The sequence below is a fragment of the Hermetia illucens genome, chromosome 1 (assembly GCF_905115235.1).
Source record: "Hermetia illucens chromosome 1, iHerIll2.2.curated.20191125, whole genome shotgun sequence".
In the NCBI taxonomy this organism is placed as follows: Eukaryota; Metazoa; Arthropoda; class Insecta; order Diptera; family Stratiomyidae; genus Hermetia; species Hermetia illucens.
In genome coordinates this window covers 35438339-35465527 of record NC_051849.1, presented here as the reverse complement: position 1 = coordinate 35465527, position 27189 = coordinate 35438339, and the positions used below count along the sequence as shown (strand labels likewise).

At 42.8% G+C, this 27189-nt stretch overlaps 1 protein-coding gene across 2 annotated transcripts in view; it reads left to right on the top strand.

The window, feature by feature from the left end:
* The first annotated feature begins 2524 nt into the window (after positions 1-2524).
* LOC119652254 (sestrin homolog) overlaps positions 2525-27189 on the top strand; it is a 283703-nt gene continuing 259038 nt past the window's right edge. Inside the window, exon 1 of one of the 2 annotated variants that reach the window (XM_038056245.1) lies at positions 2525-3365. The gene's annotated coding sequence lies outside the window, so the exon portion shown is untranslated. The remainder of the gene's footprint in view (positions 3366-27189) is intronic. The other variant, XM_038056237.1, reaches the window with a different exon arrangement.

Here is a 27189-nt window from a genome sequence, read left to right as displayed (position 1 = left end):
CGAAAAAATGTACTAGCCCACCTAGGTCCAATCTGTGCCGTAAATGAGATAAAAAAGGCCACATTGCAAAAGTCTGCGAAGAAAATCCCAATAGTTTGTTCTGCAGGCAAAGAAACGACATTGACAGCGCCCATATCACAGGCAGCAGCACATGTCCTGTGTATAGGAAGACGATCGACACTATGCGCAAATTAGGTCCCTACAGCTAAACCTGAACCATTGCCAAGTGGCTCAGGACCTGCTCTCCCAGACAATATTGGAAAACAAAATCGACGTCGCTATTATTTGCGAGCAGTACAAAAATCTAGACAGTGGAGTTTGGGTCCCAGATAAGAGCGGAAAAGCAGCAATATGGACTTGCGGAAATCGGGCCATAGGAGGAACTACCAAGATTCTCGAGAGTGGCTTCACTAGAGCAAAAAATAGGCGGAATATCGATTTACAGCTGGTATGCGGCTCCAAGCCTTACGAGAGAGGAGTTCCATTCTTTGGTGGAGAGGCTAGCAATGAATGCAAACAACCATAGCCCTAGGAGAGTGGTTGGCGATTGCAACGCATGGGCTGAAGAATGGGGCAGCCGAGAAACGAACGCAAGAGGACGTATAGTACTCGAAGATCTTTCTCGTCTGAATTTTGTAGTTGCTAACACTGCATGCGTGAACACTTTCCGAAAGAGAGAAATGGGGTCCGTGATAGATGTCACTTTTGTTAGTGATGTTTTAGCGAAAGATCTCCCGTTGTATATCAGTGAAGAATATACGCATAGCGACGACCACGCCATGATTTTTGAAATCATGCATGGTACACGAATGAAGTGGTCCCGGACGAGAGCTGAAAGGTGGGTAGCTAATAAGTGTGACGAGATGATTTTCGAAGCAGCTGTAGCAAAATACAGCGCTTGAAGGAAGCGCAGAAGATAAAGCTTTACAGATCGGTGAAAAGTTGCGAGGAACCAAAGTATGTTGTATCCCAGAAGCGAGTTCCAAACTTTTAGTGGAACTCTGGAATCGCAGAATGCCGCAAGGCCTGCCTCAAGGCCAGAAGGCGCAGTCAGCGAAATAGAAATCGATCTGGATACGAGCAGTTACATGAAGAATACAAAAATGCTCCGAAGAAATTACATATGACCATAATAAAAAGTAAAAGCTAACACTTTAAGCGACTATTTTGTTTCACACGAAACCTTAAAAAAACCGACAGACAGACAGTAAATTGATTTTAATAGGGTTTTGTTTTACACAAAACGTTAGAAATGCGAATAATGGAATGTATGATATACAAAAGGTCCATATAGAAGTTTTGCGCATTCGCCAGAACCTCAGCGAACTCGGCAAATAAAGCGAACTTTTAAGAATAAAATCGATCCTTGTCCGATTACAATTGTTAAGTGCTGTTGAGAATAGTTAGTTGTGGGATGGGAGACGATGTGATGTTGGGTTTACTTTTTGTTTTTTTTTTCTTTTTAAAAATTCGCTTATCATTATAGCACTGTTTTCGTTTTCTAGGCTTTTGTCTCTAGATTTAAGTAAGAATTAATGAAAAATAGTTTTCAAATCTTCTGTCTTCTCTGGTTTGACCCTACCGTATTCTGGGAGAAATTCTATGTATCATAGTCAATGCAAATTAAAGTTAAAGTCGCTTGCCTAATACAAGATTAATTTGCTTTGCACTATTTTCGGAAAGTAGCTCAGAAATTTAATACAGGAGCTTATCAAAAGATCCAGATTTTCCTATCTATTTTGGGTTGTTGCCGGCAAGGGCAGGGGACAGAAATTTAAGGGAAAAATTTTCTCATCACCAATCGTTCTCTCTCTCTTTCTCTCCCAAACCTTATGTATTCTTGCAATATATCAATTTTTGCAATTCGATTGCATCACGCAACAAAATGCATCCAATCTCCCCAACGCTAAAATGAGCACTACACCAACTGCTCGCGTTATTTCGCCCCCGTGACTCACTTTGGAGCCGGCGCGTCTACCTGGCAATTCCACTGCCTCCGACGACTGAGAGCTTTTTCTCACAGGTGGACTGGGCCGGCTGGTAGCCACTCGGATGACGACGGCCCCAATCATATGTTCGCCCATATGTGCGGTGCATCGGCTCCCCATTCCCACAATGTATTTGTTGTTGCCTGTCTGATGCCTCCGTTCAACTTGTTGCTCGTATTCGCTTCCACTTGTCCCCGTCTCCGGCCAGGTATCGAGGCTGGTCTTCCGCCTGTTTCCAGGTGAGAATAAACTTGGGGAGCTTTCGTTGGATACCGGCATGCCGGCGAGTTGACACTGAATCGCTGGGAAACTCCGTGGACGCACTGATAAGACGCTGGGGCTCGTTGGCTTTCGCTAGCGCTCACTTAGCAACTTGCGTGATTTGTTTACGAAGGCGATGCTCCTCGCCGGCTATTCAGCTGTTGAGTCCATGTGGGGGGTGCCGGCGGGGTGTGTGGGGCAAGGACGCGCCCGGGTTGGCGTCGCTCCCGCTGCAAGTGCGGTCGCTAGCTGGGCTAGCGGGTGATTCTCTAGCCAGTCGAGCAGCTATCGGCGAACAAGCTTTTGTTGCTCCGCTTCTTGGACCGAGCTGGGCTGGTTGGTCTTCTTTGGGAAGCGAATGTGGAAGCGTGTCAGTCGCGGATTGAAATCGTGGGAGTTTGAGTCGATTCACATCAGTGTTTGCATCCGGACGTTCAGATTTCGGATTTTCCACTGCTCGCTTATCTCTAGAGCACTAGAGCTGCTGCCGCCGCTACTACTACCGCTGCTGCCGTTGCGTTCGTAGCTATTCTTGCACGCCCGTCCCGCAGCATTATTCGCACCTCGGACAGCCGTGAAGGCGACACTGTGGGGAACGATCTCCCAATTTTCTTTGAGCCAAGAATGCTAAGCATCGCGGGAAGATAAATTCTTCTTTTTGAAACGTTTCTAAAAGTTCTGTTAGGTGAATTATTGTGGAATTCGTCAACCTTGTCCGCCCTTTGATTCGACCAATCAAAATTTCAGAATCCCGAGTTCGCAGGGTTCTTGTCGTTCTGTGTGTTTGCCAAAAGCCAATAAAAATATATTAAAAAGTTTCGAAAGAAGGAAAATTAATTGCGAAAATTTCGACAGGAAAATATCGTTTTTGTGGTGAATAGATTGATTGTGAAGAATCGAAAATAGAAAAGTGGAAAAATTTTTCATGAAGTGAAATCAAAAGAGAAAATTCTCGTTGGTATCGAAGGAAAAAGTTTCCAGGCAACCTGTTGGCGTGGTTCATTGCTAACCATACGCATCGCGACGCATCGAAAACCAGCCCCAGAGAAACCACGAACATTCAAAGTGATTTTGGAGGAAAAATTCGGTGGAGTTTTGGTGTCTTGAGGAAAATCGGTGAGTTCTTGAATTTTATCTTTGGCTGCATCAAACGTATCGGCAGATTGCATCAGAAACGGATATAGTCAACCGTCTTATGCCGTTACTAAACTGTAGGTGCTTGAAAAGTGTTTCAGCCGGAAAGTGGGAAAATTTTGTGGGTGGTGCAGGTGGTGGTGGCTAAGATACGACTATAAAAGCGGAAGGACCTGGAATTGAAGAGAATCTGAATAGGGAGGAAAAGGTAGCCTTCGAGAAAATGTGGGAAATGCAGATGAGAATGTGAAATGTTTTCTGTTATATATTGAGCAATACGAGTGCACAGTTAATGCGATGTGGTGATGATGCCTTTGTGATGAAAACACCGATGTAAATATTTACATTCATTCATCAGTGGGTAGTTAATGGTTGAAGATTCTTTTGTATCTTTCACTCTTTGGAACCTAAATAGAGTAACGAAATCGTTGTGGACGACCCGAAGTATGACAGAGTGGGTGTAATTTTTACTTCCTTAAGCAACCTTGGCCTACGACAATGTTTTCATGACTTATTCTAGGTTTTAGGGCCACGGTGTAATATATCATTGCGAATAGTGAATATGTTTATTTGGATGTGTAGATTATCCTTCTCCTTGAAGTGATAGACAACTGGTTATCAAATTAATGGAACCACCTTTTGAATGAATTGATTTATCTATCTTTATTGGAGCGGAAATTCAAACGAAGACATTGAGAATGTTCTGGGTTTTCGGTATAATTTTCAATATATCTGACTTTCTGGAAGTCATGCTGTTGGTCGTGTAGAGTGTTCTCCAGTGTTCATCTATCATGACAAGTAGTGGTAACAAGTGGAAAACTATGTGTTATGTCTTGTCTAGCAAACAAAATCAATAGGAGACTCTATTATACTGAGAAGATGGAAAGAGATTGAAATGTAGATTTTTGGTGAAACCTATAAATATAAAATATGTAGATATATGTAAATATGACAGGTTCTATGGTACGATTTTTTTCTGGAGAGTATTGTGTCGAGAATATATAGCGGGGATAGTGCTTGTAAGGTTGTAGTGTCCACTGATCGTACGGCACGTAAATCATCTTCGCCTTTATATTGTCTTGTCCCGGGCTAGCATTATTAAAATTAATAACCTTTTACTATTTTAATAACTTAAACAAACCGGGAAACCGGAAGCTTCACGCTTCAGATATAAAAGGTTTTGTGTTTCCTTATGTGAGGAGTATACCGCAGTTCTCCACTGGCTGATAGCATTGATTTGAGATATTTAAATCGAACATTTCTGTTAGTGGTAGCGATCTGCCCAGAATTGAACCAAGGTATTTACGTTGGGTCAATGCTATCAGCCAATGGAGAGCTGCGTAATGAAATTGGTTCACGCATTAACGCAAACTGGATGAAGTAGCATTCATAGATCGACGTATGAACGAACGTCTTAAATCTAAAATTTACCGTAATATTGTCCATCCTGTCGTTCTCTATGGTTCTGAGTGTTGGCCGACTATAAAATACAATGAACGGCGTCTTGCGGTAATGGAGGCGAAAATGTTGCGTTGGACTAGTTAGGCACGATACGGCACGATACGTTTTGATCACATCCGAAATAAGGATATTTGCGATCGATATGGGGTTGAACCGATCGTGGAAAAGCTGCGGGAGTCGTCTTCGATGGATGTCACATAGTTTAAAAAATTCGATTGGCCTCTATCTTTTAGAAAGCGATTTAAATAAATCATTTGATGGAAAGCGCTATATTGATAATAGTCAACCTCATAAGCTTCAAACTAGGAATTTAATATTATTAGCAAATGTGAAGAACTTAACCTACAATAGACACAAAAAGAGGGCTGGGCTAGATTCTTCATGAATGGAATTTAATATTTCACCGAAATGCCAATTATTCTCATTAATTATAACGTCAGCATCTTATTTGTGTGGCTTAGGATGCTGTTAATTCGCACGAAATCGATAAGTTTGAACTGCTATAACTTTGATACTAATAATTAGATTTCCATGGAATTTGGAACGCGTATGCAAGATGTCTTCTTTGCCGGTACAAAATTTATCGTCTACGGCAGAACAACCGGTATCAGGCCAAGGCCTGGCTTAATAAGGAACTCCATGTATGTTGACATATATGTTGTATGCTGAAATGCTCTGTTGGTTGTCAACAACTGTGCGTGGACTTTATTGTCGTAGCTGTTATCGGTTGTAATTTTCGATCCTAGATAGGAGAAATTATCAAGGATCTCAAAGTTGTAGTTCCCTATCTTTATTCTTCCCGTTTGAGCAGTGCGGTTTGTTGTTGGTTGGTTGGTTCTTGGTGCTGACGTTCACACCATATATTTTGTTTTGTCTGTCACATTCCTTTGAGAATGTGCAGCCCAAGATTTCCCGCCGCCTGCTCGACCTGGATAAAGGTAGTTTGTACGTCTCGGGTGGTTCTTCCCATGATGTCGATATCGTCAGCATAGGCCAGTATTTGGGTGGACTTGATACCATACCCCTCGCATTTACCTCATCATCACTGATCACTTTCTCCAGGGCCAGATTAAAGAGGACGCATGATAGGGCATCTCCCTGTCGTAGACCGTTGTTGATGTCGAATGGTCTCGAGAGTGATTCTGCTGCTTTTATCTGGCCTCGCACATTGGTCAGGGTTAGCCTGGTTAGTCTTATCAATTTCGTTGGGATACCGAATTCTCTCATGGCCGTGTACAGTACGCTATCATAGGCGGTTTTAAAGTCGATGAAAAGATGGCGCAACTGATGTCTATATTCCAAAAGTTTTTCCACTGCTTGCCGCAGAGAGAAAATCTGATCTGTTGCTGATTTGCCTGCAGTGGAACCTCTTTAGTATGGGCCAATGATGTTGTGGGTGTATGGGGCTATCCGGCCTAGCAAGATAGCGGAGAATATCTTATAGATGGTATTCAGCAACGTGATACTTTCTACTAATTGCTGTACTGTGTGATATCTCCCTTTCCCCTTCGTCAATTTAGTTGAAAGTGGTTCCATCTGGAGAGGCCCACGTATGTTTTTGGACCATTTTCCGCGCAAGCCAGGTACTTCCAGCAACCATTTCATGCGATACTGCTAACCCAATAATCAGTAGTCGGTTATCATTGGTATCCCTATATAAACTATGGGAGCCGAAGTATCGCCTGAATACAGGCTCCGTCCTCATTTGACTGTTAAAATCTCCAAGTATGATTTTGATATCATACTTGGGACAGGCTTCGAAGGTCCGCTCAACCGCCTCGTAGAAGGTATCCTCCTCCGACTCTGCAGTCTCATACGTATGGGTGTGAAGGTTATGAGGCTTATATTTCTAAATTTGCCTCGCAAGTGCAGTGTCCATAGCCTTTCGCTTATATTTTCAAAGCCGATAATAGCGGGTTTCATTTCTTGGCTGACTAAGAAACCTACTCCGAGCACATGGTTTACTGGATGGCCACTAATAATATATGGTGTAGTGGCTCTTCTCCAGGAAACCGTTCCTGTCCAACGCATTTTCTGCAACGCTGTTACAGTAGCCCTATATTGGGACGGGGTATCGGCTAGCTGCTTGGCAACTTCATCTCTGTACAGGGAGCGCACGTTCTATGAGAAAATGCACAAATCCTTATTCCGTTGTCGTTGCTGGGTTCGTCGTTGTAAGATCCATCCTGTCCTAGGCTCCTTCTGTGGCTTAATAACGTTGGTTTTCCGTGTAGAGTTGTCAGCTGTATCCAACCCCCAACCTGTAGGATCAGTTGGTACAGTTTCTTATCATCTTACTGTGGCATAAAATTATATTTTTTTATGACTACTGCGTTGACTTCAGTAGAAATTTCGACAGAAGTAAGATAGAATGAAGCAGTATAAGACCACTATCCTTACTATAAGAACAAAGTGATGTCAGTTTCGAAAGCATTAGCTTGCCTTAAGGAATGCGCATCCTTGAAGTAGTTTTGCGGAACAAGTTCTACAAATATTTTCGGATACGTAAGTACATTCGTAAGTACATTCCAAAATCGTGTCCTCATACGGCAGCTAGACGTCGTTACTGATAGGTCTGCCCCAGGTCGTAAGAAGAAAATTCGGGTCCAGGGTGGAAACTTTGTGGAAAAATCAGGGGGAGGGGAGGGGAAGGAAATTATGCGGGCCCCCATTTGATACCGTTTTTCATTGAAATTTCTATTCCGACAAGACTCCGAGCTCGGAGGAAATCCTGCCCACGTTTTCCGCCCCATTTCGTCAGGCCCACATCTTAACACAGTTTCCAGTAATCCAGTAATTAATTTCTTGAGTTTTTGCATTTTTTTTGGTTCCACTAAGGAACCGTTTTACCGCGTTTGCCATGGGAAATAAAACAAGTCTCTTCAAAGCAGTCTAAAAGTGTGCAATTCAGAGTTCCCAATTGATCTTCTCTCGTCAAAGGAGCCCTTAAGCTCCTAGTGGGCTGATAGTGAGGGTTCGTCTAGCACCCGCCAGTCTGTAATCAACTCTAAGGCCATTGAATAGCAAGCTGTTATGTCGGTTACTTCATTTCTTGTTGGCCCCATGCATGTAAGGGTGCACCCTACGTTCGGAGTCATGAGACCAGATGAAGTGATGAAATTATATAGGTTCCCTCCTCTAGTAATACTTTCGCTAATCCTTCAACAAATATGTTGAGCGTTCACATCGCAACTTATTAAGTGTTCGACACAACTTGATTCTGCATATACTATCATATCTCTTAGTTCTTGCGTCGGCAGTGAACACAAAGAATCATAGGCTAAGTAAACAGAGGAAACTGTGCTGTTTTTCTTCTCGCTATTGATCTGACGGTAACTAGATTCTGGAACAGAACTGTCTCCGCATAGTTGCTTCTAACCGTTTTGATATCAGGACGTAGGCTATCGGCCTTATGGATCTTTCACCGCAAAAGATCCTGGAAACCATGTCTCTTGTATCAGGAAAATATTAGGGCAGTCCTGCGGCTTTGTCAGCTTCGCTGTCAATAGATATGAAGGGGCTTGGCATGTTGCAGGGTAATTTGGCAAAATTTTATGTTTTTCAACATAAGTTCAGTCTAAAATGTAATAGAAAATGTTTTGAAGCATATATTACGTCCGGTGTGCAACTACGTTTCCCTCACGCCATGCCGTTAAAAACTCGATCCCCTCATGTTTGATTTCTATGGGAATTGCTGTCTTTCGAGGTGCAGCAGTGGTCATGTCCTTATCTATAAAGGCTCTCATCTCTTCACGCTGAAGATTTTTCTGTATTCCACTTAACACCTATTCCTGTTTGAGTATCTAGATCTGATCCCACAACCGGGCGTCAAGCCAGTTCTGTTCACATCTCGGGCTTTGGTTTATCCCATAAAACATCGCAATAGATTCATTGAATGTATACATCCATAATAAAACTCACTGTTCCGATAGTCGGGCAGCATTATCAGCACTAAACAGCAACGACATATCAAGCTAGTTGGTGTGGAGTTGTCATCAGGTGCTTCTAAAACTTGGCCGACTGAACGAAACATTCCCGATGAGGGTGCCCAACATCGCTGGTAATGAGGAGGCTGACAGACGGGCTCGCCAAGGGTCTAAATCCACAACATTGAGGCCAGAACCAGCTTTTCAAATCCGGCCATCCACTGTCAAGTCTACTCTGAAGAGTAAAATTGCAAGAATTCACGTAGCCGAGTGGAGAAATTTGAATTCTTGCCGGCAGACGAAAATTCTTCTGAAAGAACCTAGGGCAGCTAGAAGGGCACTTTTGTTGTTTCTTAAGGAGTGGAACCTGAAAACCCTAGTAGGACTTTTAACGGTGCATTGCATCTTAAACTACCATATGGAAAGGGTCTTGATGGTATTTTTGGCTATATGCACCCAATGTGAGGAGGAGGAAGAGACGGTCCTGCACGCCATATGCAGCTGCTCTGCCTTCTCAGATCTCAGAAGAAGACACCTTGGTGAAGTTTTCTTCAATGAAAAATCTGCCACTAGAGAATGTTCTCAGATTCGCAAAAGCCTGTGAACGCCGTAGGCGGAAAGCCATTGAAAAGGCGATTTATGGGGACAGTACAGTGGACCTAACAAAGCCCTGACTGAGCCTTGAGCTGCAGCTTTTCCCAGTAATGCAAATTAAACTAAACTTGCCCGTAAAAGGTGTAGGAGAAGTCATTAACAGGTAGGATTTATTCTTGAGCCCCTTTGCTAGTGCAAGCCGCTACTATGTGTATTAACTTCCGTGCAGAGTTTCATAGTGGAGAAGTGCACTGTAGATGCTGCAATTTTTTGCGAGTCTGAGATCAATATCAAAATTCTCTACAGTTCAGACACTTTTTCTGCAGTTCGAACACCAAGTTGGAACCCTCCATGTTTGTAGATTTGTCCTTTCTGGCATTCATGAGCTTTACCCTCCAGTGTCCGAAATCACGCAGCATGCGAATAATGTCCAGTGCCTTCCTGCAAGGACCAAGTATCCAATCACAATTGTGAACTTGGTTCGGCCGCTAGAACCCAAAGCTGGGATTACCTGTTGGAGCGGAGCCACTGTAAGGCATCCTCATCAGTGGACTTCAAATGGAGAAGCCCATTGCCAAATTCTTGATTATTAAATCTTGGTTTCGTTCCCGGCTCCTATACTTTTTCCACAGACATTCTCGGAGGATAATAAATTGTCTCTCTGAAATATTGCCATCCTTGTAGGGAACTCCCATGGCAACGGTCAGAAATGAGGCTGCAGCTTTCGCGTACGTTCTCTTCTTTCCCGCCTTCGTCCATAATCTTATGGGAGGGACCAGCTTTAACATCTCTCTCACTGATTTAATCGCCTTCCAGCACAGCGGTGCTAGTCTCTGCGAGAGATATATACCCAAGATGTGTTGGTCTTACGATTCTTGCGCGCATTACTGCTGACAGAAGAACTTGCTGTATCCAATGTGGGTCTCACCGGGGCTACCAGGACGTATGACTTATCTGGACTTTACCACACTTGGCCAAGTCTATGTCATCATTTCCAAGCTGCTTCAGGTTCTTCTGCGATGTCTTCCTCTACCACCGACTTCCCAAGTTAACGGTGTCCCGGCCGCTCGGCCCCATTTTTTGCGACCACATCACTAGATTCTTTTTTTTCCTCTTTGCCTGGCAATGGTGAAGCGGAAGATTCTGTCGGGCAGAATTCATCCTGCTGTCGCCTCTCCTTAGAGGCTGAAGTTTCTCTCTTCCAAACATTCCTTTTTTGCGTACGGGAAGATTTAGCCAATAGTACCGCTCATGGGTTTTTAAGGTGATGGTTGCAGTACTTTCCTGGCTGTGCCATAGACTCTAAGTGCAAGTTTTCCATTGAGTTGGAAAGCATGCCTTTCACAGATTTATTCGTAGAATTGTTGTCTGAATGTGGTGAGTCCTTTCAAATCCGCGCCTCGGCCGCGACCTGACTTCTCATAATCAAGGGTGGATTCGAAGTCTGTGGTTTCTTACCACTTGGAGATTTTAAATTTAAAGCTTCTGTATTCATGTTTTGGACACCCTTAGTGTATGACAAGGTGGTTTCTGAGGGGGAGTTTCAGTGTTGATACTTTTCGAGTGTTTTTACTCTATGGTACGTTAAGATGTATTCAGGAAACATAAAGGCCGCTGAAAAGAGCAACCTTGGCCACATGATCGTACACCGAGAATTTAGATGTAATCAACTCCATAATTCCGCCCAACCTTCTCACGTTTTCAGCAAAATCGCAGGCAAGTTTTCTTTGACCTTTTCAACAATCAATTAGTTGCCAGCATAGAGTCTATGTATAAATGAATAGGAAGGAATACCTGTCCAAGAGTGATAAGTATTGGCAGCTGCATCGGAGACCTACTAGCCGCAAGTACTCCATTATTTTTTCCTACCTGTTCAGTGAGACTGAATTTATCCATATTTATAGAAAAGCATCAGGCAGTCTTCCACACAAATTCCAAGTCCATTTCGTTACTCTCCATGAACCTAATTAAACTATACCCAAGCAATATCCTTAAAAGCCATAATTCAATAATTTCTCGATTATTATTTTCACCATGACCTTTAGTATGCTTGCCAGCGCACTTGAAGTAAAAAAATTCACCAGACAAATAGTACTTGCAGGCTGCAGACAGATTGCTCATTGTTGCATCTTACGGTCATACATACGCGCTCTTCCGTAAATTAACGACTATAATAAAAACGATAAACAAAATATCTGACGACATTGAGAAATTAACTTTAGGGGCCTTTAGCGAGGAATAAATTGATGCCATCATCAGTGTCAGTTGAATTTACGATCAGTCTGTATTTAACCGGTTGACTGCCGGGCGGACAAACTGGATCTTTGGTTAGCCTGGACCGAATCAATAGATCCCGTGGATAACGTTGTTATTGATATGAAATTTTCTGTTTATATGCCAGGAGCATTCGGTCAATGTCTCCAGGGAATGGAGAAAAAAATTGAAAAATGTGGATATGTCAGGATGATTTTGTATTGGGGATTAAGGGGGTGAGTTGATTTTTGTATAGAATATGTAGTTATGTAGAAAGTCCTCGATAATATTCCAATGTGGTTGGGAATTAAGTTTCCCGGGAAAGTTATGTTCCGAAATTGTGGATGGAAATTAAAATGCAATGATTGCAAAGCTACATTGTCAGAGAAAAATAGGGGTCGTTTATCACCCCCTTTTTCCTTAATAAGGCCAAGCTAAAGAAAATACCGTCAAAGGGCCAAATATACCGAATTGTATGCTTATGTAAGGGCCATATTGTGATTAAAGGACATATTACTCAATATACATAGGAAGCTAATAGATGTTCGATATTTTGTATCCATCCACCCATTTCAGATGACCATTCGGCTAAATTTGGTGCAAACCAAGTCATTCTCCTAACTTATTAAAGAATAGATTTTAGTGTAGTTTAGTTTAGCTTACTGGGGGGAGCAGCAGCTCCGAGCAGTCAATCCATTGTTAGGCCCATTGTACTATCCCCGTAAATCACCTATTCAATGACTTCCCGCCTACGGTGTTCGCAAGCTTTAGCGAATTAGAGAACATTCTCCAGAGGCAGAGAGTGTGCAGATTTTTTATTGAAGAAAGCCTTGCCAAGGTGTCTTCGTCTGAGATCTGAGGATGCCGGCCAGCTGCATAAAAAGTAGCACATTGGCTGCACATAGCCGAAACCACTACCCCAATCTTTTCCATATAGTAGTTTAAGGAGCAGTGCTACTAAGGTTTTCATGTCCCACTTCTTAAGGGACAACAGAAATGCGGCTCTAGTGGCCCTACGTTCTTTCACAAGGATTTTCGCCGCCTGCAAGAGTCCAAATTTCTCCGCTCGGCTGTGTGAATCCTTGCAATTTCACCCTTCAAAGTAGACTTGACAGTAGATGGTTGGATTCCAAGAGCTGGTTCTGGCACCACCATAGTGGATCCAGACCCTCGGTGAGCCAGTCTGTCAGCCTTCACATTACCGGCGATGTTAGAGTACCCCGGCACCCATATCAGGAATGTTTCGTTCAGTCGGCTAAGTTTCAGTAGCACCTGAACTCCTCACCAACTGGCTTGATATGTCGTTGCCATTTAGTGCTAATAATGCCGCCCAACTGTCGGAACAGATTCGAATGGTGCGACCCCTCCATTTTTGTTGCAGACATTCTTCTGCTGCTAATGAAATGGTATATATCTCCGCCCGGAATATGATCGTCATTTTTCCGAGGGGTCGGGCCAGTTCTATAATCGGATTCTCCGAGAACACCCCTGCGTCCGATCCATCCTCCATGCAGTCATGGAGGATTATTATTATGTAGATTAGGTCTGTAATCTGAAAAGACTCATGGCCATTTGTCGACCATTCTTTTCTTTCGGTGATTACGACAATGTATGTCTTTTCAAAGACGAATCTAGAAAATATATGATCAGTCGGCACCAGGGCTGCCGGATGCTTTTCAAGGAATTTCCAGATAGACGCATGACCGTGTGATTGGCCGCCTTTGCATGCCCCAATGGTATCCTAGCCTATATGCGTCATTGGCTGCTTTCCGTTTCACCTCCAAGTGAATGGGGGTAAATTTAGGATAACTTCAAGTGCCGCAGTCGACGTAGTACCCATTGCTCCAGTAATACTTAGGCAACCAAGTCTCTTAATCTGTGTTAGCAACTCCCTGCTGTTAGTAAAGTCCAGTCTTGGCCACCAGACGATGCGTGCATACAAAATGGGTTTTATTATGGATGTATATATCTAGTATATCCGTTTGGGTGAAAGTCCCCAGGTCTTACCTATCACATTCCAACAGCACCAGAGCAATCTGCAGGATTTCTGATATTGTTCCTGGATATGTATGCCAGTAATTATTACGGCTAGGTCGTCCGTAAATGCTTGCGTGAAGACTTTTTTGTCCTCCAGGAGCCACAGCTGGGTATCAATTACCAAGAGCCATAACAGTGGAGAAAGAAGGGCAGGGAGGGGGGCAGCCCCTGAGAAATCCTGCTACAATAGACTTCTGGCCGACCGATATGTGGATTTTTCTCCACTCTAGCATGTGAAGGATTCAACTGATTAACTGGTTCGATTTCATGCTGTCTTGCCGCATCACAAATTACCGCAAATGAGGCATAATTGAAGGCACCTTCAATGTCCATGAATGCGTCTAAGGCGTATTCTTTTTCGAAAATCGCTTTGTCTATTTTTGTCGTAAGTTCATGGAGTGCTGTCTCCGCGGATTCGCCTTTCTGGTAGGCGTGTTGCCTATGGTGAAGTGGCCACTTAGGAATGTGTGTATCCCTTCTAAACCGATCTACTAGTCTTTCTAGGCCTTCTAGCAGAAAGGACGCTAGACTGATCGGTCGGAAGCTTTTTGCGTCCGTGTAGGTGGGTTTCCCTCGTTTGGGAATGAATAACACCTTCACATCACGTCATTTAATTGGAATATAAGCGATTAGAATAGATTATTTCCCTCAAACCCTTAGAAATCATTGCAGCACCTTTAGCGTGATAACGAGATGACTAACTCAGAAGTTCATATTTGAGGCGTTTTTTTTGGCGAGAGATGGGGTACCATTGCCTGTATGATAGGACTGGGGAGGAAGTTGAGCACTTGATCCTGGAATTACTAATCTTGAATGTAATTAATTTTTTTTGCAATTAAATCCGGTGGTATAACACATATGTGTGCATGCATGTGAAGTTGTGGCGATTTTCCAAAAACTACCACTTGCATCCCCTTAAAGCTAGATCTCAGATGCATCTCCTGAAAGTTCACCCAAGATCGAACGATCGAAGAAGATATAACTGTGGAAATGCATTTTACATTTCATATAACTTTTTTTTTCGTCGATATCACGAGTGGCACCAATTTTTTTCTTGTTTGTAACTTCCCTTTGTCCATTTGCTTTTACCCATGTCCATACATACATGAATATATGCATTTCTCTCCGTTGGCTCTTTTTCCAGCCGTTGCACTGGCTTTCAAGTGCAGTTTTTCTTATTGCTCGGTGCATTTCTGGTTTTTGTAGCTTGCATGATGTGACGTGCCGTTACATTGATGTTGTCCAGGCCGGGGCCCCCCTTTTTGGCTCCGCATCGTCATCATCACCCATAACCGGTAAAAATGCAACAATTGCGCAGATGTTGCAACACAAGAAAAGCTAATATTATGCACTATGTACGTATGTATGCACATGGACGGCTACATATAAATTCAGGTGGGTTCATACGTGCATGGTAGAGATGAGCTTGAGCAATTGCTGCTTTCTTCTTTCACCTTGTTGCTGAGTGGCATTGTTGGTTTTGAAGTTTAGTGGGCAATTCTGGGCTAATGTCGATGCATGGTCGAAATAAAACCATTCGATATGTAATGTTGTTTGAGTTGAGGCTATTATGGTAATTCGCTTTAAAAATTAGATGAGCATTAGCGTAATAAGCGGAGAGCAATTTGGAAAAGAAAATAATAATGATCAGGGACAACGTTAGATATTGCAGGCGTTTGTGAAGAGTATGGACAATATATAGAACAACGCACGTAGTAGAAAAACCGCCAAAAGCTGAAAATGGGCTTCATATTCAGAAATCATAAATTGTATTAAATATGGATTCACAAGTAAAAGCACTTCGCAATTGCACGTTCTAATTGTCCTAGGCTTTGCAATCTACATTTGTATCTTCAGTGAATGGTTTAAAAAGAATATGACTGATAGTCCTTTCTGTGGTGCCTCCACCACTCTATACAACTTCGCCTTGAACCCCAAGCCCACGACTACCAAAAAAAAGCTAGATCGTACCAAACAGCACAGAGCTGTGAACCAGGCACGTCGATAGCATGTGTCTTAGACAACCTCATATTCGATAAACAATTTCATTTTTCCTCGTGATAATCCCAAGTTGCTGGCCTCGGACAGGAAGGATATTCGTTATTTTCTCGTTGAGGTGAGTGAGGGTCACAGCATAGATAGAAGATACTTCTTCTATCACGTAAACCTTAGGTAAGGATTTTAGTTAGAGAGACCTTGAATGTTAGATACACACCTTTGATGATGTTTACTCCTAAGCCTGGTAACGCTACCTATACGGACCGAGTAATTTAACTTTGGTCGCTTCACTTCTTCTTCTTCAATGGCGTGACAGGCTTAATCGGCCCATGGTCTCCAGGTTAAACTTCCGCCAGCCATTTTGATCCTTCGATCGCGTCCTCCAGTTGGAAAATTTCAGCAGCTTTTTACTAGACTCGTCCATTGAGTCCTCCCACCGTTTACGTGGCCTTCCGACTGGGCGGCGTCCTTCGGGTGTGCTTTGAATGCTCTGTTAGGTATTCGCTTGTCGTCCACCCGTTCTATGTGACCCGGTATTGCAATTTTTGTAGTTTTACCACCACCGACGCTGCTTGGTCGTCATAGAGCTGGTACAACTTATGGTTGTATCTAATTCGCCAGTGAGGGGGAAGGATTCCCAAGGTGTCCGTACAAGTGCAGCAGATATGTAGTAATTGCAAGTGCTGCGATAAATAACTCTGCGGGGAGACCATCCAGCCCAGCGGCTTTACTTCGTTTGAGAGCATTGATGGCCGAAATGGTTTCACTTCTGCTTGGAGGAATAGTCCGTATCTGGATGTTACGGTGAATAACCAGCCACAAAAAGGGAAACGTGATCGGATGTGATAGGGTTAAGAACCCTGGTGAAGTGTTCTTTTCCTCTTCAGTTGTCCATCATTGCGGATGAGAAGTTGACCGCGGATGTTCGTCACAGGACCATCGAAAGATTTGCAACCACATGCAAGCTCTTTTCTGATGCGGTATACATTTCAGAAATCATTGCGATCTGCTGCATCAGCAGCCTTTAACCCTTTCCGTTCATCAATCCACTTCCACGTTTTCGCAGTCAGTCAGATCTTATGACGCCCCTTCGGAACGTGGACGTCGACCTTCGTAGCATCTGAGAAAAGAACATCTTTGATGACAGCGAAATGCTCATCGGTATTCTCATGCGAGGTATTCAGTGTATCTGCCATTCGACCAGCTCTCCCACTATCGAGCGACAGCTGGATCATACAAGCAGTCAATGTGGAAATTAGGGGCGTTGCAGCTCCCCAACCCTGCGAGAAGTGGCGGACGCAACAGGCAGACGAACGTAAGCGATCTTCAAATGGCGATTCCTTTCGAGGCCGATGTCAGCGCCTCTCTTGTTATGCATATCTAGGAGACAATTTTTAAATCTACTGCTGATCGCTAAGAGGTCGATCTAATTCCTCGTACAGCGTTGGTTAGTAGAGACCCAACTGACTTTCAGACCTTCCGTCAGAAACAACTTGACACCGGATTCACGTCTGCTCCCCCTTGCCTTTCCAGAGTTCAAAAACACATTGCCATTAGTATAGCAAAAGGGAGAGGAATATTCTCCAGAGTCCCACCATCTTATTTCACTTAGGCCTATAATGTTCAGCTTATATCGCTGGAGAAAGCGAACATTCTGAGGACCCCCGCTACCATTGCCGAAGAACGTATGCACATTCCAGTAACCAATCATAGTCCACTTTCAATAAGCAAAGGTTGTAGTTGTGAGGTCAGTCCCTATCCGAGGCGCTGTCGACATTTCAGTGGCAATAAAGATTCAAAATGTGCAGGTTGCATGTTTATTCTTTTTAGTCGCCTCTTACGACAAGCAGGGAAGACTCTGAGTGAGTGGGCTAAGAGAAAAAAGGCATATGGCGTAAAAGATAAGATGAAGTGAATGCCCAGCATATCGCTAGAGTCTAGTGAAAACAATGTCCAATACTTGTCGCAAATGATCATATGGGAAACAAATCGGTAGAGGACTGCCTGGAAATTTGGTATGCACAATTACATAAAACACTTTAAATACCCTCATGGTTCTCTATAAAGGGGATGTAATGTACGACTGAGCGGCCGGCGTTTGCATTTCATATCACGGACGTGGAGTTATATCTAATTAAAATTGTTCATGCCATCGTCTTGCCGAGCTAACAAGAGGAAAGACATAAACACTCCTTATTATGAATCGCAGAAAAAAACCAATCCTATCAACACAGGGGATGGTGATCAAGAGATAACAAAACACTTCGGGTGATAAACGATGTCAGGATGGATCTTAGAGGCGAGGCTATCTCGTATCGATGCCAAAATGACCGCAACCCATCTGCCTAGATGATAGTGTTGATTGTCATGAACGATAGGGGCTCTCTTCTCCTTGCAACTATTCGTGGAAATTGATGCTTTGACGTAAGGTTTTCTTAACAGTATTTTGCGGCTGATCTAGAGGTATTAATTAGTGATAAATTTCTGGAGTTGGCGATGAAACGTAAAACAATTAATGATGCATACTCATAGGTATGGAGTAGAAACCTGACTAGAGTACCTTCATGCGTTCATTTGTTGATTTCTGGGCAAGCAACCGGGGCTCTGATGTCTGATTCGTTTTTGAGAAGAAATACCGGGTCATGATCGCCAAAGGAGAAGGTAGGTCATTCACAACTTATCCGCACAATATAAAGTTAAACGTTTGCGCTTTATTCAAAGTCAAAGGCAAGCTTGTCAGCCACTATTTTCAGCAGTATAAACTCTTCACTTCCTGGACAAATGTTAAGCGAAAATGATGTTTTTAGTATCATCAGTGTTGCGCTTAACCGGAGAAGGTCGTGGCATGTCGTTTCGGTTTTTTTTTCTCGCACACTTTTTAAGTATGCCAGTGCTTTACATCGGCAGCAAGACGAGAGATAAATGCAATAATGGAGAACTTAACATCGCAGCGCAGAAAGCCAGCAGGGAAGATTCAAAGTTATATCACTTTCCATTCTTCTGGAGCGTTTACTCCAAGCTATCGTTCTTGAAAGTTGAACCGGCAATTACCGATCGCCTCTCGTCTCGTCTCGTCATAAGGAGTTTGTAGTGACCCCACTGATTACGCTAACGATCAGCAAAAAGAGTGTGAACTCAGTCTAGGGCACAGCCGCTTCAACTGTCCGAAGTGTAACTGCGGCCGGTGCTTCTACCACAAGATTTTTGGCTTTGGAGGGTAGAAGTGCACAGCGTCGTTCAAAAAAGGGACCTACACGTCTGCGACCGTAACACTTGCATCAGATCTCGCATAGATTCAGGCCCTCTGATGGCGCTGATTTCAAATGTTTTAATCAAAGAGGCAGCAACTTCAGCGATAGTGTCTTACTGTCCATGCTCCCGGAACCAATTAGCCATAGTGTGCAGACTTCCTACTTCTGCGAACCCTCTTCTGTGACATCCGATATAAAAAGGTCATTGATCTGCTGATTGATCCGGTCTTATACGGCTATTCCTTTAAAGCATCTCCATAATACCTCAAGTTGTTACACCTTTTGGAATTTCTGGATTTTTTTCAAAGGTGGCAGTGCTTGCGGAAGTGGCGGATAAGTATATTTTTTTTGGAAATCCGCCATTTGGCCATTGTTACTAGATCGCTGGTAAGCGATGTACTATTCCTATTATTAACATAGAAACTGTTGGAGTGGGGAGAGAGGCATATCATAGCATCTGAGCAATCATATCTTAGTGGCCTGTTTTATTCGAGAAAGACATGATTAAGTCCGGGTGAGTCTGAGTTTACGAACAAAATCGCCACAAGATGCAAGTTTTGCGTAAGTAAGAAAATTGGTCAATCACGAAGCTAATGTTACATTCTGCATACTGTTGAGTGGCTATTTCCTTCAGCTATACTGAGATCGATGTGCATTTACTCCGACTTATACCACCTGTTTTTAATAACTTTTCACTCACAACATCACAAATAAATGATGGCGAATTAACAGAGCTATAACAGCAAGATTAAGAGGTTGGGCATCTCCAGAAATCTGATCTCGCTTGAAAATTGTTCAGTGTTTATTTTCGCACGAAGTTAGGTGTAAGTAAATCTAGAGACCTTTAAGCCTAGTAGTAGTACTCGCAGTAACAAGGAAGAAAGTGCAGAATATTTGCAGCATACAACAGCACCGGATCATGAAGGTATACCAAACAATGCCCTTAAAGCTGGTTATTATGTCTCGACCAAGCATACGTTATTTGTTGAGTTGTTCGAGGTTTGGTTGGTGGATAGATCTTTTTTGATTAATGAAACCGTCAGAACCTTGTGTTATTTCTTAAAACTGATAAACCTTATGGTGAACTGTCGTCTAATGGATATTATGACTAAAATGCTGCAGCGAGAAATCTACAATAGGTTGCTACCCGCCATTGGCAGTTTGGTAGACTTATCAGATTGAACAACTAGGTCAACTTTGAACGTTATCAAACTTGGCTTGGCTGAAAATACAACGTTAAAGGAAGTGTCATATCAGTAAGTATTTCGCAGTGATTAACTTTCATGTGCTAACTGCATTTAGCAGAAAGCAGGACTTCGTAAAATGCGGATGGTGGATCCAAGGAGTACGTCGCCTTCATGGGTAATCAACAAGGTTCTATGAAACTACTACTGTGTAACATCAGGCGTGACAAGAGGCATGTGAGAAAGGGCTGAAGGGTTCCCCCGGGCGCTCGGAGTTTTCTCGGGAGCCCGAAGTTTTCTCGAGGGTCCCGAATAAACATTTCAATAGAAAAATGGAAAATTGCGGGTACTGCAGCATTTCTACTCCAGACCCGAATAATTTTCACCGCGGGGCCCGTTTTCCCTATAAATTTCACCCATTTTTCTCTATAATGATGTCCTAAGAGTTCCAGTTGCTGGGGAAACCGCGATAGTGGATTATGCCAATGACAAAATGCTGATTATAGTTACAAAGTATGTCGTAACGACTGCTTCTGGAGCTGCCCATCACTTCAAAATCGGCAATCAAATACCTTGAAGTGATGATAGAAGTTAGGTTCAATCTCAAGTAGCATTTCTAACATTCATGCAGTAGACATGGTTTTGCAAAAGATGGTACCAAATATTAAGGGCCCGTGATGATGATAGGGGGATGCCCTATCATGCGTCCTCTTTAACCTGGCCCTCGGGAAAGTGATCCGTGATGCTGAGGTAAATGCAAGAGGTACGATCCTCTATAAGTCCACCCAACTACTGGCCTATGCTGACGATATCGACATCATGGAAAGAACCACCTGAGACGTACAAACTGCCTTCATCCAGATCGAGCAGGCGGCGATCGGCGCGAGATCTTGGGCTGCACGTCAATGAAGGCAAGACAAAATATATGGTGGCAACGTCAGCACCGAAGACGGATTAACCAACAACATCAAACCGCACTGGTCAAACAGGAAGAATAAGGATAGGAGAATACAACTTTGACACCGTTGACAATTTCTCCTACCTAGGGTCGAAAATCACAACCGATAACAGCTACGATGATGAAATCCGCGCACGGTTGTTGTCAGCCAACAGAGTCTATTTCAGCTTACAAAGACTGTTCCGCTCGAAACGTCTCACCATAGGGTCAAAGCTCTTACTGTACAAGACTATGATCTTGCCAGTCCTCATGTATTCCTCGGAAACTTGGGTTCTTAGCAAGAAAAATTGCGAACTCTTGGCCGCGTTCGAGAGAAAAATCCTCCAAAGAATTTTTGGCCCCCTACATGAGGATGGACGATTCCGTAGCCTACACAATGACGAAATCTATGAGCGATACCATGACCGTCTGGTTGTGGATAAAATCCGGCTCAATAGGTTACGGTGAGCGGGTCACTTAATCCGTATGGATGAGGATGATCCCACCCGGAAAGTCTATAAGGGCAATATCTATGGTAGAAAAAGAAGACGAGGCATACCCTGCCTAAGATGGAGCGATGGCGTAGGTCAGGACGCCAGACAGCTTTTAGGGATATCGAATTGGTGGACCTCGGCGTAAAACCGGGATGTCTGGACTTCCTTATTAAGGCAGGCCTAGACCGGATACCGGTTGTTGCGCCGTTGATGATGAATATGATGTACTGTTATAGTTAGAGTGTTCAGCTTAATACTGCTTGACTCAGCACTAGAGGGAAGTACCCTGCAGATGATTGAAGTTTACGGAAGGACTACGCTAAGAGTGTGATGTACCTTTCGAACACACGGCACACGCGATTGTCCGATGAGGTGATGCAGATTTCTGATGAGCCCACTTTTTCCTTTGAATGTATGGTGGATGGATTCATTGTAGGCTGAGGGAGGCAGAAGAAGTGATTAAAGCGCGGTTGCAAATGCAATTGATAACCGAGGCGATAAATCTTTGCGATAGTTCCGCGGAGAAGAGGATATGAGCTTCCAGGAAAGAAGTTGACAGATAGGTAGATGAATTGACAGGCAGAAAAGAGACTTTAATAAGATTTTGTTTTGCAAAAACCTTAAAATGGAATATAAGCAAAGTATTAGCAGTTAAGGATGGAAGCACCAGTATATGCCAAGTAACAGTAGATGCGAAACTTGTCAACCACTCCGGCCTTCTTTGAATGATTAGTTCAAAGTAAAAAGAAAACAGGATTTGCCACTAATCGATTCAAAGCAGGGTGTGTGATCGACCCATCTATTCCCAGTGGTTGCCTCCCTTCATATTCTTCCAGACGAAAGCTACAATTGAATACTAGTTGGTAACCAGTTATCTGATTCCGGGCCAAGAACAACTACCCACTCTTGGGGGATGGGGTTTACTAATAGATGAACTGGGTTTCTGTGATTTTATTAAGTAAATTCTCGATTCAAAAAAATAGCGCTTCTCTCCAAAGAAATTGATGCTCATCGTCTGATCTACTGACACTGTTCTCAGGGACACCAGATAAGTTGGCATCTGCATACCCATTTTATCCAATAAAACAATTTGTCATTACTTTTTATTACCTATTCACCCCCGGCTAATAGCACATATGGGATGCATTCTTTTACTGTTTGCTGAACGAATTCCATTCAATATCATCGCTTGGGACATATCAATTTTCCAGGGTGCCATTATCTCAGTAGGTTTCACCGCTTTCCCACACTACCACTATCTGACGTATGCCACATTTTCTGGGTCATCTAAACCAAATAGATCGTTTGTAACCCAAGTGATAATTAAAAATACAATTGTTCGGAATGCTTTCAGAGATTCCACCGCATTAAAATAAAGATGTGCAATCAATTGCAGTGCACAATGCAATACGGCACAGCGACCAGTGCTGGTTTGAATAGCAGCTGATTAGCATTCAGTAATAACAGCTCTAGACTGTTATTTATCCACCTAATTACACTGTAGCGACAAAACAATCGAGCAGTTCGCCGAGCGAGTATCCATACGCCAAACTGCATAGGTGCACGCTAGCCCCTAAAAGTGCATTCAGTCCAACCTCTCAACGTCCCCATGATGCACTGAATATGCATAATCCGCACCACATACTGTGCACAGTACACACGATTTTCATACTTGCACTGAGTATGTCTCATAAATGCTGGCCAGGTAGCTGCTTGTTGCCAGGTGAAGGTGTAGGACATCGCATACGGATTACAGCTACCTCGAAACTGGGAGCCTTCTAACTTTCTGACGTTAAATGTTGTTTGAATGCAATTTATGGAAAAACTTTAGCGGTCGCATACATGTCGCGACATTGTAGTTGCTTAGATATTGCAAGAGGAGTAGAGTTCGAGAGTATGAGCTCCACGAGCAGGAGATTTGTATCTGGGCCCAGCTGAAGCGCGTGAGGTTACTGAACCTATCGCACGGCACATGTCTAGTATATTTGCATAATTTTATGGCATTTTCGTGGGAATAAACGCATTGGATTTTATGCCTCGGTTTTCCATGGTCGTCAACTCACTATGTACACACAGTCGCGACACAATGTCATCTATTCTTCTCCAGCCAGCTCGAGACACGATGCTTCGAGCAGCTAATGGTATGCTGGAGTTACCGCTTTAGAGAGAGTACTGACTCCAGAGCGCATCGCTTTCATATGGCCTCCTTCCTAAGGATTCATCCAAAATTAAATTTCTTAAACACTTGAGGGGAAAGTCACTTACTTTTCTGGGATAACCCAATTAGCTCCAATGATGGCCCAAAAAATATGTTATTAAAAGTACTCAACCTGAAACAACAAATGGCTTCATTCTCTTCCGAATATGCCTCTTTTGAAAAAACACCACGTGCTTGAATATAATTAAAAATATTTCTGCATAAAAACAATTGCCTTAATGACAACGCACTTTTCAATTCAAATCTAGCTGGAAAAATATCCAATTAATATTAATGCGCTTACGCTTATGTACAAAAACGAGGAACCAGTTTATCTAATTTTAGAGAACTACCAGACTAAGAGGCATACATACTCCTATACCCGGGATAGATTATAAAATAACCGCATTCTATTCACTGTTTTGTCTACCTATTCCAATTCCCTCGCTATCTTTTGTTAGTTGCCCGAGATTTACATAAAAAATATTTCATTTGGTAATAAAACAGACCTCAGTAAACATGAGAAACGCGAAAAGATAGAAAGATGGATAAACTGTCTGGTGTCATACCGTCAAATATTTGGAATAGAGCGCGCAAAGAGAAAATCTAATATTGAATTCGAATAAAAGATAGATGTTAACAATACCATACATCCAGACGATGACAATTTTTATTAGGGTCAAATCTATTAGAGATAAATTCACAAAAGATATTTAACGCATGCCTGGTTTTTTTGGAGCGATGTATCGAGGCTTATTTAGATACAAAACAGTCAATAGTAAAAAATAGAAAATAGCAGACTGAATTCGTTTGACACAAAGGCAACTTTTTTCAGATATTTTTGGAAAGAAATTATAGCGCCAGAGGTTTCATCTTTCAAAATATGGAAATTTGCAGAAATATGGCCTATGGGCGTTTTTAAAATTTACATAAAAATGACATTGCCCCGCGACGATGCATAATTTTGTCAAGTTAGTTTGGTATGACAATGAGATACTATCAGGTTGGGTACCTGGCTTTGAAATCCATTGTCATTCATTTTGATTTACTTATATAGCTCCACCAGTAATATTTGCTTTACTTCCTCTATTTGGGAATTCGTTTCATTCTAACAACCCTCAAGAGAAAAACCCCAAAACGAATGCATCTTCCCAAGTTGCTATCCAACCTAGTTTCACCGTGACAATATAAATTAGAATCACCTCATTAAATTCAATCCCACCATGTCATAAATATCTCCAAAAAAAGAATAAAGTCAAAATAATCACGCAAACGATCAAGATATACTTTTTCATCGTACCTCAGATCCGAGATACCATAAAATACCAACTGCCTGCAAGATCACTTGAACGTGGAGGCTCAGTCTACATCTTCCGCTTTTTCAGAAGTAGAGTCTGCAGCGGTAACAGCAACGTCAACGAAAAAAGTCAACCCAGAGACTTGTGGACACCTTTTTCAGTAGCCACTTTCCAATAGTCATGGTCGCGTATAAATACATTTGACTTTGATGTGAATTTTAGATGAAATCCAAAGTTACTCATATGGAATACGCTGAATGGAGTAGTGACTATAAAGAGGAACATGCATTTGTAATATAATAGATACAAGAGTAGATAGGCTTTTCTAGCTATGCCAAGTTTGTTCGTGTTGGGGTTGCCAGGGGAGAAAGATAATTTAGTACTCATATTAAAAAATTCTCCGCTATTGAAGACTCATGATAAAACGCAGGACATCATCTTTCATATTTTTTTATTATAACCCAAAAAAATATGCTAATATCAATTAGGTTTTTAGCTAGATTGTGCTGGAGAATTTTTCATTTTATTTGCTCAACTGTCGGGGACTTTTAACAAAAGCCTTAGTCTTTGTGTTGGACTACTGCGCCCGCCTGCCACGCCGAACTTAAATGAAATGATAAAATGACAACTTCATGCTGTTCTATCAAAATGTATGGGGTCTAAGGATCAAGCTACCGGATTTCAAACTAAGTTTTCTAACATCACGTCATCTGCATTTCTGAAACTTGGTTGGAGTACAGGATTTTAGATTTCGAGCTCCTCGAAGGTTATTCTGTGTTTCGTTGTGACAGAGACTGCGCTGCACTTGGCAAGACAACCGACGGAGGTGTCATAATAGCTGTTAACTCACCACTTCGTGCCGAAATCATCTTTTCCTCTTCCTCCTCCATCTACGATTCTGCCACCATACGAGTCATTCCGCCAAACGTATATCCCTTTATCATATCATGTGTATATTTTCCCTGTCTCAGCCCGCCTTCTCTATACGAAGATTTCTTCGACAGATTATCAGAGGCCCTAATCATTTTGTTTCCCTCACTTCCTTTCCTCCTCTGTGGCGACTTTAATCTTCCCATGCTCTCATGGCCCATTACTCCTGACCTTCCCTTCCCTCCCTCTCTACTGACTTCAGCTACTCTCCCCTTCCACTATCCACTCTCATGTACACCTGCGTCGCCTTTCAGTTTAGTCTTTCTAGAAACCACTTAGATTGCATTCTTGACCTTGTCCTCTCTAACCGTCCTGTACGTTGTCTTTTCCAATCCTCTCATGTTCCGTCCTACGCTGTACCTGACGCCCATCATCTTGCTCTCGAGTTCGATGCTAAGTTATCCCGACTCCACTCTCTTGTTGCGCGCAAGCCTACCAAGTTCAACTTTCGTAAAGCGAACTCCTAAGGTCTGAACTCAGCCCTGGCAACAATCAACTGGGTACTTCTCCTTTCTTCATTAACGGGTGACCAAGCACTTAGCAAATCCTTAATACGTAAGTCCAGAAACCAATATTTGACTAGTTTTAAAGACTCACTAAAGCGCGGAAATCTCAAACCATTCTGCTCCCACATTCGCAATTCCCGCTGCCCTGCCCAGCTGTCCCCTTCGTCCAATAAATTTTCTGGCTCCTCTGCTAACTCCGCCCAACTATCTTGTGATTTACTCTGCCGCTACTTCCCACCCCCTCTGAATCCCTCCCGCTAGTGGTTGTAGTCTGCCCCACATCGCCTACATTCCTTTTCTTACCCCTATCCTTGTTGAGCATCTCATTGGCAAACTTGAAAGAGCAACACGGCTTTGTTAAGCGTAGGTCCACTGCTACCAACTTGCTTGACTTCACCAACTTGGTCTTCAAATGTCTGAATTCACGGCAAGAAGTACATACCATTTACACTGAGTTTGCTAAAGCCTTCGATACTGTAAATCATAGGACACTTTTATCCAAACTCTCGTTTTTAAGCGTTCTCATGCCACTTGTTTTATGGCTTGCCTCTTACTTTTCTAATTGATCTTGCTGCGTCTCGTTTGAAGGCGGCACATAACTTCTCCCCCTCCTCTGGCGACCCGCAGGGGTCTATTCTAGGTCCTTTATTATTTTTATTTTTTATCAACGACCTCCCCCGCCACCATGCTTGCCACTGTTGGCTCTATGCCGCCGACTTAAGCTGTTTTCTGCCATATCG